Here is a 10,635-nt window from a genome sequence, read left to right as displayed (position 1 = left end):
TGAAAAATCAAAAAAATTGAAACGTAATATACGATTTAACTCATTTTATAAAGTCAATTAAAGCTATTAAAAAGCCTCAATTAGAAAAAAAAATTGAGCTATAAAATATGGTTCGAATAATTTTAAAAAAATTAGTAACTAATGAATTGATGTGTAAGTTCGAGTTGAATCATCTAACTTTGAATGATATATAATTATATATAAAGTTATTTAAATTAGAATCAATTAGTACCATAATATAATAGATATTTATAATTTAAATTTAAATAAAAACCCAAGCAATTAGACTAAAGACTCAACTCGAAGTTTTATAAATAAAATTTGGGTTACAAAATAGAACTCGTAAACTCTGACTAAAAAGTTGTATCATTAGAAGAAATATTGCATTTGATTATTATAGTGTATCGTTAAAAGATTCAGGAAATTTGAAAAAAGGATTATTAGCATTTTCTACCATTATCGCGTAGTTAGAACAGAGATAATGATTTATTTACCATTATGGCCAATAACAACTATCAGCTTGAACAAATATATCGACAGAAGATTTAATTGTGCCCTTATGTACATAGTTAATGTGCCGTGTTCATTGACATAATTCTCGGTCTAAAAAGAAGAAGAAGAAGAAATCATATTCACTTGATCAAATAAAAGATAGTGAAGTAAAAATAAATGAAAGGCTGTCCATCATGAATTTTGAAGCTGCCCATCACTTTACAGCTAAAAACAAGCCCAGTGATATCCATCAAAAGTAAAATAATAGTAATCAAATAATCAAATCTTGAGGATGAGCTTTAAGTTTGTGATGCCCTACACAACATTCTCTAAGCTACACCACTGCGTTTCTCCTCGACGCCTACGATCAAAGTCAGCAACTCGAATAATGTCCTAAATGTTGAGTTCTAACCTCATCCTCAAGCTTTTTCTGCCAAGAAATACGAGTTTTATTAGATTGGGTTTGAATTCAAGGGAGTCTGATTCGCTCCTCTTGAACGACCAACCCTTCCACGCCAAGCTGAACCTCTTGGCCAACCAGAAAATTCACCATGGTTTCCGTATTCGTTTCTGCCAAAGCTTCGGTTACCAACATAGTTTCCATGGCCCCTGAAGCTGTCACCTCGAAACCCTCCTCTTCTGGAAGGGAAGCTACCTCTTTCACTACCAACTGTAAGAAACAACAGCAAAGACCAGCAACTATCAGACGAGTTCAACCTTTATAATTCATGCAGTTACAATATTAACCATCACAAATTAATCAAACAATATTTCAAGAGAAACTTTATCTTCAAATCTTATGTTGCTCTCAACTCATCAATTTTCTTCAATTATTCATGTCCAACGTGTATCTGGACGCAGTATGTTCTTCTCAAGAGCTTCCAAATACATAGAATTAGTTAAAAAGGTTGACATACTCGTGTCAAACACATACACGTATCGAAGTTACAATGCTTGAATCACTATCGAGTATACCAATAAGTTCATAGTGTTCTTACTTACCTCTGGTTGAAGTTCTCTTTATCTCCACAACAGCTTGACGGTCTCCGATTGTTATTGGAGATGCCTGAATATTAAAGTTCATTACGCAACAAGTGCAATTGCTAAAATATGTAACAAGGAAATGACAGGTTCTGAGCAAGGAATGACATTTTAATTACACAGAATTTATATGGTGGATAAATTACACCAAAGGTCACTCAATTATTAGTAAGATTACAACTGAGTCACCCAGAGAGAGCTTTTCACTCGTCGCCGGATATTCTTTTTCCTTCTTTTTTATAAATAAGGGGAAAATTTCTCTATATTTTCTGAAACTTTGTCAATCTTATTTCAAAATCCATGAAACTGATGCATTACACTTCCAGACAAGAGCACTGATAAATAAACTCATTTTTCCTAGTTAATGCACCATTTCATAATGCAAATCATGTGCAACATCAGTACTCACACAACACATAAATTTCTTTCGCCTACTGTTATAAGCCATCAGATAAAAGAGACAATCCTAAACAGCTCTTACAGATGAAGCTACTACTTGTTATAAAAGACAGCTAATAAAAGCATTTTGATAATATTTTCTACGGCTAAGCACTGTTCATTCAAGCAAATGATGAGACAGAATGGGAAAGAGGCAGAGAACAGAATACCAAATGAAGATTTGGATACTAGGGAAAGATGAAAGCATTCGCATATTAATGCTCGAAGGACTAGGATTTGACCCAAAAAAACATAGGGAAGAAACAATTAATACATATACCAAGCACTGATATTTAACATGCAACTGGTTCTTAAATAATTATTGATTATAGATGTTTTGGAATGGAGGGTTGGAAAAAGGCTATTAAAAGTAGTTGATTTGCTCTCAATGCGAGGCATTGGATGCTTGCTGTATGGTTCATATAAAGATTTTGAATCTGTGGGTGTAGGTGATCAACGAAGAAGCTAATTAGTACCTGACGGTAGACTATATTGCACTTTCCTACATTTGGAGCTTGTACATAAGAAGAAATTAAAATTGTGAGAAACTAAAACTGCTCTTGATGAAAATCTGTTGCCCCTTAATTGGTTGAAAGAGTTGTGGTAGGGTTGTTGTTCCAAGAACATTTAACAGATCCCACATATGAATTCAAAACCCTCCCTGATAACAAGGGTAGTAAAAAGGGTAGACCAAAAGAAACGGATGATCTGGAACATTCTTTCGATAGACATATATAACAAACATGAACCATACCTGAATTGCATCATTCACGGAGCTCAATAACAGAAATTCAACAAAACCAAAACTGTATCCCTGTTGCTGAAGAAATAGAATGTAAATATATCTCCAAAAAGATGTTGAAATAGAATATAATCTATTACTCATTCAATTTCAATGTGCCGGAAACCGACCTTATTGTTTCTAACTTGGACACCCCCTTGCTTGATGGGGCCAAACTTCTTAAACTCCTGCTCCAGCTGTGCAGGTATCACATTGAAGGGCAAGTTCTTTATGTAAATGGAATGACCCTCGACTGCTAGTTAAATAGAGTTAATAAACAGTTATTCATACTGAAAGCATAATAGATGATTTCAGATCACACAGCCCAATTTTGTAAATGACACACACATGAGATACCTTCCTCGGGAATATCGTTACTCTCAGGGGCATCGATGCTAGAAGGTGCAGATGCTTCCGGTGAAGCAGGTGATGGAGACACAGGAGACTGGTTCTCAGTTTTCTGGGGCATCACTCTAGAGGAATTAGTAGGGACATAGACTCTAGCTGGCCCCGAACTCCCTTTTGGTACTTTTACCTATAACAATAACAAAGAAACATAAACAAGCAACTAAATACAAAAACTGGAGAGTAGATATTCATTTCTAAACTCACAATTGATGCATAAGATTTCTTTGGAGTATCTTCTTGGGCGGAAGAAGCCGATTCAACAACTGGAATATCATTATTATCTGAATAAGACTGGGATACTGAAAGAGCCTCTTTTACATTGACCGGCTGTCTTTCCTGGTCTAATTGCTCGGAAACTTGCTCGGCAGCATTTTGATTCTCTTCCACAAGAGCAGCCGCTGCATCTGTCGCAGAAGGATGCATACCTTGAGTAGGCTCTGCAAACGAAAATTAAAAGAATATTGAAAAACTATCTAATAAAACACAAGGAAAAGAAAAAGAAAAGAACACAGTATAAGTTTACCATGTTCTGCTGCAGAAGGTTCTATAGAGCGTCATAAACACCATTAACTTTCTGATTCTCCAAGGATTCACCACCCTCTACATACCTAAATACATCATTTAGAATGAAGTACCCGTTGTCCTGGGGAGCAAGGAAAAAAGATTGTGCAAATTTTCTCTTCAAGTTATCCTTGCCCGATAGACATCCGGTTACTAGCACAGTTACCCCTTCCTTGTAAGACTTCTGAGCATCAGCAGTATTAATCTCAGCCTTATAATTTTTGTAATCCAAGGAGAGAATCTTTTCATTAATACCCTGTTCAAGAAAAATGTTATTGGAATGTCTTTGCACCGATGATAGTATAAAACTGACAGCAATTATAAATTTATAACACAATATAACTACACACTATTTGTTACTGGAAACTAGAAAGGATGATAATATTACAGTTTCAAATTCCAAAAAATGAAAAACTTTTAAAGGAGGTGGGTGGAGGGAGAGAACTAGAACATCTGAGCATGTGTGATGGATTTTTCTTGTTACCAAAATTAAAGCTCCACGTTCAGACTTACCTAATGGATGTGCAATATTGTGAATCAGAGATGAATACAAAAATGACCAGATGAATGAGACATTGCTCAGAACATTATGCCTTTTTTTAATGAAAACCAAAAGAAATTTGTAAAAAGTTCTGCTCCGACTAAGTTAATATTTGTTACTGAAGTAAAGTTAGTAGCAGAAACAAACATCAGATATGAAGAGAAAAATGTCGGAGCAAAATGCACATTATATTGTCAAATTGAGAATCCCATGTCCATGACATGGTTGTTATACTCAGAAGCATCATACCCTAACTCCAAAAGTTTGTGCAAATTTCTTGATATAAAACCTACAGACTCGAGCACTGATACTCAAATTAGTACCGCCTAAATCATAGGGTAATATACTGCCCACCATCTATTAAATGTACATCATCAGTATAGAATCAAGCAAATTAAAGTAATTTATAACATGCTGAATGTTCTGAAGAAATTTTAAAGATCGATGATCAGAAACTCTTAGAACCAACTAAAAGAACAACATCGAGAAGTTATAACACAAGCCAAGCAGCTTACTTGCATGGTTGTCACTGATGTCATCACACCATTGGAGTCCGGCCGACTAAGCACACTTGAATCATGATAGAATCTGTAAGCCAACTCAGGAGAATCGCAAAGAATGTGATAATACTGCTCAACAAAAGCATTTCCGACAACTTGGGCACTTGGAGTAGCTGGGGAAGTAGCCGTTTCCAATGCCATCTATGGAAGAAAACACCATAAGTAAATTTACCACCGGAATATATCTTCAAGCTCAAATGAGAAAAAACTTCCCCTACACTACAACCTCAGAGCTAAAGCATGGACGGTTTTACACACTCGGACATCATCAATACTATAGAGTGCACAAGGAAATTGAATTAAAAAGGCTGAAAAAAACTCCCAAGAAAAAGCATTGCCGTCAAAAGTATAAAGGGAACAATAAAATCATAATAGGGCTCAATTTACATTATTTTACATACATAATCCAAGAATAAACTGCTACATTCTCATGAAAACTCTTGCACTTAAATGCAATAAGCCAAGTATTCATCTAAAGAAAAGAAGAAAAAAAAACCTAAAGCTCAAATTAAAAAAGTATTCCCATCAAAAGTTGTTAAAAAGAATCTAAATACCAAGAATTTTCACTAAAAGTACAAAGATTAAAAACAATAAAATCGTAACAGGGCTTAGCTTATATTAATTTACCAACATTGTCTAAGAGTAGAACGATACATTCCTCCTAACAATTAAATGCACCAAGCCAAGGATTCATATAAAAACAACAAGAAAAGTAAAACAAAGGCAGATCTTCCAAGGAAAAGTACCAGATTCCTTGGATCCAACCAGCAAGTAGGTCCAAAAAATAAACCCGAAAAGGAAAATAAGGAATACCCATCGAAAAAAACCAACAGCTTTTTATGAATCAATCAACATTTTTTAGGAGACGCTAATATCATGCAGTAAAAGAACATCAAAACCCCATAGCAAAAAATAAAGTTTTTAATCAAATGACAAAAAAATTGAACTTTATAATAATGACTGATCCAAGAAACAACTACAAAAAGGGGAAAATAAAACAATAAATACCCACCTAGTAAAAACAAAAGAAAAAATTAAATAGAGAATGGGAAAAAGATAAAAAAAAAATACGATCGGAGGAGGGTACCTGAAAATGGGAGATATTGAAAACTTTCCTTCAGAGAATAAAGAAAATTTTGATGGAAGGCGAGGCTTGCAAGCAGCAATGAAGGTATCTGTTTTATATGAGAGTTATTTGTTGAAGGAGATGAAGATGGCACAGTGGTTTTGAGTGGAAGGGAGAGAAGATAAATCGAAGAAGAAGAAGAGTTGGAATGGGAAACGAAAAATAAGGGAAAGAGAGTGAAGAAAGGTACTCGTGAACTGTTGAATGTATTTTTCTCTAGCCTACTACTTTTTTTTCTTCAGGGTCTGTCTGTATTTTCTCCTTTTAAGGGAAGTTTAATAAAAGGCTTAATACTTAAATAGAGAAAATAACCTCAGTGACAAAAAATGTCTTATAATATACGATTTTAACTAATTTTTTTTGGATTTGTCAAAATGACTAACTAAATCGCAATGCGATCGATAATTCGTAACGCGATCTCCGGTATTGCAAATCAGTTTCCAGATTCGCAACGCGATTCTGACTATCACATTACGATTTTCCGACTATCGCAATGCGAATATGTAAATCGCAATGCGAGTATGGCTATCGCAACGCGAATATGTAAATCGCAATGCGATTATTACTATCGCAATGCGATTCTGACTATCGCAACGCAATTCTGACTGTCGCAATGTTGAATTTCAAATTCTCAACAGGTTTTAGTTTCGCAACACAAATGTTTTGGGTATATAACTACGCAGCAGAAGCAACTCATAACCTAAATCCCTAAATCGCAACTCATTCCATCTCCATCTATCACTCTCTCCGGCGACATCCGTTCTTATATCCAACGACATTTCCCCATCCGGCAACATGTTTTAGTTTCGCAGCTCGTTTGTTTAGTAAATTAATTTACAATAATGAAATCATCTAATATTGATCATGTTTAGATATATTTGTGTTTTGGAGGGTCATGGGAGAATGTTCATGGTGTTTTACAATATATGCCTTTACCCATGAATCTTCAACTAAAACTGTCATTAAAAAGTTAACTTATGAAACTCTAATGTTACGTGTTGCAAATAAATTGAATTTAGAGTCCTTAAGTGGATTTAGGCTATCTTATCAGAGAAAAGGTAAAGTTTATTTGTTAACCGACAATGAAGATGTTGAACGATTCATTGCTTACATTAGTGTTTCGCAAGATGATGTTACATTGTATGTTGTTGAACCTAGAAGTAGTGAAGTTGAGTCAGTAGCGGGTAGTAATCAACTAAGTTTTTCAACCCCAGTTTATGGTGCTCAAAATTTAATGGTTCCACCACAATTTCATCACCAAGTAAATTTTGTTTCACCACATTTCCAATACCAAACACAATCTCAAAACCCACAACCTTTCCCTAATCCAAATCCCAATCAACTTTCAGCACCAAATTCCGGTTTTCGTATTAACCAGTTAGACGATGATGAGCCAACAGAAAAAATTGTGAGTACTAGTCGGTATTTGAAATTTGATCTTGGTCAATACCCGGACTTTGATCTTGGTCAATACTCGGATTTTGATGATGTTTCAGAAGAAGAAACAGACCCTGCGTGTAATGATTTTGATATTGATCAATACCCGAATTTTGATGATGAAACAGCCACTGCCGAGGAAGATGTTGTTGATGATAATGAGGAGGAAGTTACGACTGTGAATGAACATGTTGAACATCCATTCTGTAATTCATATAACCCTGAAGAAGAAAAAGAATAAGAAGAAATCCCCGAAGAAAATACCACGGGAGTATAACTGGAATATGCCAGAATTACTTCAGATACCGGAAGAAGAGTTGGTAAAAATAGCAGTTGATTGTTACACAAAAATTATTCATATCAAGAAATATGATTGTTTTGATACAAAGGAAGACTTGAAGATAGCTTTGTATACGAAATGTGTGGAAGATGGCTATCAACTAAAAGTTAACAAATCAAGCAAAGATTGTTTCGAAACAAGGTGTATGATTGACAAAAACTGTACGTGGCGTAAGATTACAAAGAGGATAAAAGATTGTGAAATGTTTCAAGTTAGGACTTTTATTGATAAACATACATGTTCAAGAACCCAAGTTTTTCCTCACCATAGACAGGCAAACAAAAAGGTGTTGGGTGGTTTTCTGGCTGAGTTAATGTTTTTGAATGGCAGGGTATATCGGGGACATGAAATTATGACTGATATGAATGCTCGGTTCAAGATTAGTATCTCATATTCTCAAGCTTGGAGAGCCAAATGTTATGCCTTGGAATTGTTGAGGGGGTCGCCAGAAGCATCGTTTGCCCAACTACCGGCTTATTGTCACAATTTAAAGCTGAAAAATCCTGGGTCGGTAACTCATATCAAAACAGATAGAGATGGACGCTTTGAGTTGCTGTTTATCGCCATTGGTGCTGCGGTTAGTAAATCAATATAATTTTGTTGACTCATTTTTATTAGTTACATTCATTTCACATTTAAATGATTATATTTCTTGTGTATATGATTTTGTAGATTCGTTCGTTTATTACTTGCATGTGCCCAGATATTATAGTTGACGGAGCATATTTAAAAGGTCGATACCTTGGAGTAAACTTATTAGCAGTAGCCATGGATGCTAACAATGGGATACTGCCAATAGCTTATAGGGTTGGCAAATCTGAAACCTCTGATTCATGGACATGGTTTATGGGGCATCTTAGGGATTACATAGGTCCTATTAGCAATCTGACAATCATATCTGATAGGGCAAACTCAATTGACAACGCTGTTAGAAGGTGTTTCCCATATGCTTTTTATGGACTTTGTGGTGTTCATTTGTATAGAAATCTAAAATCAAGGTCTGCTGGGATAAAAAATCACAAATGGACATACTGGAAGGCTGTAAAAGCTTATCGGGAAGTGGATTTTAATAAGCATATAAGTTGTTTAAGACGTGTTTTGCCTCAGTGTGCTCAAACACTAGAAGATGTCGGGTTTGAAAGATGGTCAAGAGTACATCAACTTGGAGCAAGATATGGTTTCGTGACGCCTAATAGTGTAGAATCAATCAACGCTCTAAGTCGGTGCAAGGAAAGTGGTCATACAAGGTTGACATGTGGATCACCAGTGCCATCACAATCATCTTTTCCTCTACCAAAATATGGATCATCATCAAAATCCAAAGCTCATATGGTTCAAGCAAAAGGCAATAAAATCAAAATCCTAATCACAACCGGCTTCACCTTTTGGGACTATTAACTTAGGTGATTTTTAAATGCAAACGTTGTATTATGTGTATTTTATGTGTAAATGTTTAACATTTTCAGTTAGGCCCATGTATATTAGTAACTTGAGTTTGAACATTGCTATGATTTGTTCAGTTGTTTTCACTTATTACACATTCATTTGACTATCGCAACGCGAATATGACTATCGCAACGCGAATATGACTATCGCAACGTGAATTTGAATATCACAACGGGATAATCGCAATGCGAAAATGACTATCGCAACGCGAATTTGACTATCGCAACGCGAATTTGACTATCGCAACGGGATAATCGCAATGCGAAAATGACTATCGCAACGCGAATTTGACTATCGCAACACGAATTTGACTATCGCAACACGAAAATGACTATCGCAACGTGAATATGACTATCGCAACGCGAATTTAGCCTGCAGAATCGCGAATTTGACTATCGCAATGAGATAATCGCAACGCGAAATGACTATCGCAATGCGAATTTGATTATCCAACGGGAATTTGACTATCGCAACGAGAAAATTGCAAAGTGTATTGACTATCGCAACGCGAATATGATGTAGATTGAAATAAACAATTCAACTTTTACATTTCAATCAATTAAACAAGCACAAATAAGAATTATTTACACATCAATAATCAACTTTTAATCAATTAAACAAGCACAAATAAGAATTATTTATACATCAATTAAACAAATAAGAATTATTTACTCATGAATTAAACAAATCAACTCTTATTATATTATTTTTCTCATCAATTAAACAAGTAAGACTTTTAAGAATCAATTACAATAAAAAAAAGTGTACCCAGACAGTTGTTTACGCACATCAATTTCACGCAGCTCACTTCAGGATTAACCTGCAGAAACCAAACATTTGCTCAAATAACATGTAACAACCCGAAAATTTCAAAATAATATTTAATTGGGAATTGAGGTTTTAATTGTGAAAATTGGTGGATTTTTTGGGGACTAAATTGGAAGTTTTTAAAACTTGAAGCTTGTTTTAGAGTTAAAGAAAATTTAGGGACCAAGCCCTGAATTTACCCTAAAATGTTAGGTATGGGTTGTTATATACGTGAATTGGTTTCTGAAAATCAGAAACCAATTCCTTCCAAATTCCCTCTCCCAACCTCAACTTCCGACGACGATCCCGACGCCGTCTGAATTCCGATCGTCATTTTAAAACCACCATCGTGTTCATCATCGAGCGAGGAACAAACCCTTCAATTTAATTGAAGCGAAACGCTGCCAAACGTCGTGAATTTCAAGTCAAAGCATCGACGTTTTTTTAAGCTCAATCGCCTAGAAAATCCTAAATTCATCGCCGATCGTTGATCCGTTTACGATACCTCCCGCACCATCGTGTTCCTTGTGCCGTTCCGAGTCCGTCGGTGTCATCCTAGATCTCCGTTGACGGCGGCGCGTGGGGAGGTGGATCAGTCAAAGATTCGGCCAAGTCGAAATCGAGCTCTCCGCCGTTCAAAAATTTGAACCTATCTTT

At 35.5% G+C, this 10,635-nt stretch overlaps 1 pseudogene; it reads right to left on the bottom strand.

The window, feature by feature from the left end:
• Positions 1 to 640: 640 nt before the first annotated feature.
• Positions 641 to 6,170, bottom strand: LOC120212579 (annotated as a pseudogene).
• Between the last annotated feature and the right edge of the window lie 4,465 nt (positions 6,171 to 10,635).

The sequence above is a fragment of the Hibiscus syriacus genome, unplaced genomic scaffold, assembly GCF_006381635.1.
Source record: "Hibiscus syriacus cultivar Baekdansim isolate YM2019G1 unplaced genomic scaffold, ASM638163v2 tig00110013_pilon, whole genome shotgun sequence".
Lineage (NCBI taxonomy): Eukaryota > Viridiplantae > Streptophyta > Magnoliopsida > Malvales > Malvaceae > Hibiscus > Hibiscus syriacus.
This window is presented reverse-complemented; position numbering and strand designations above follow the sequence as displayed.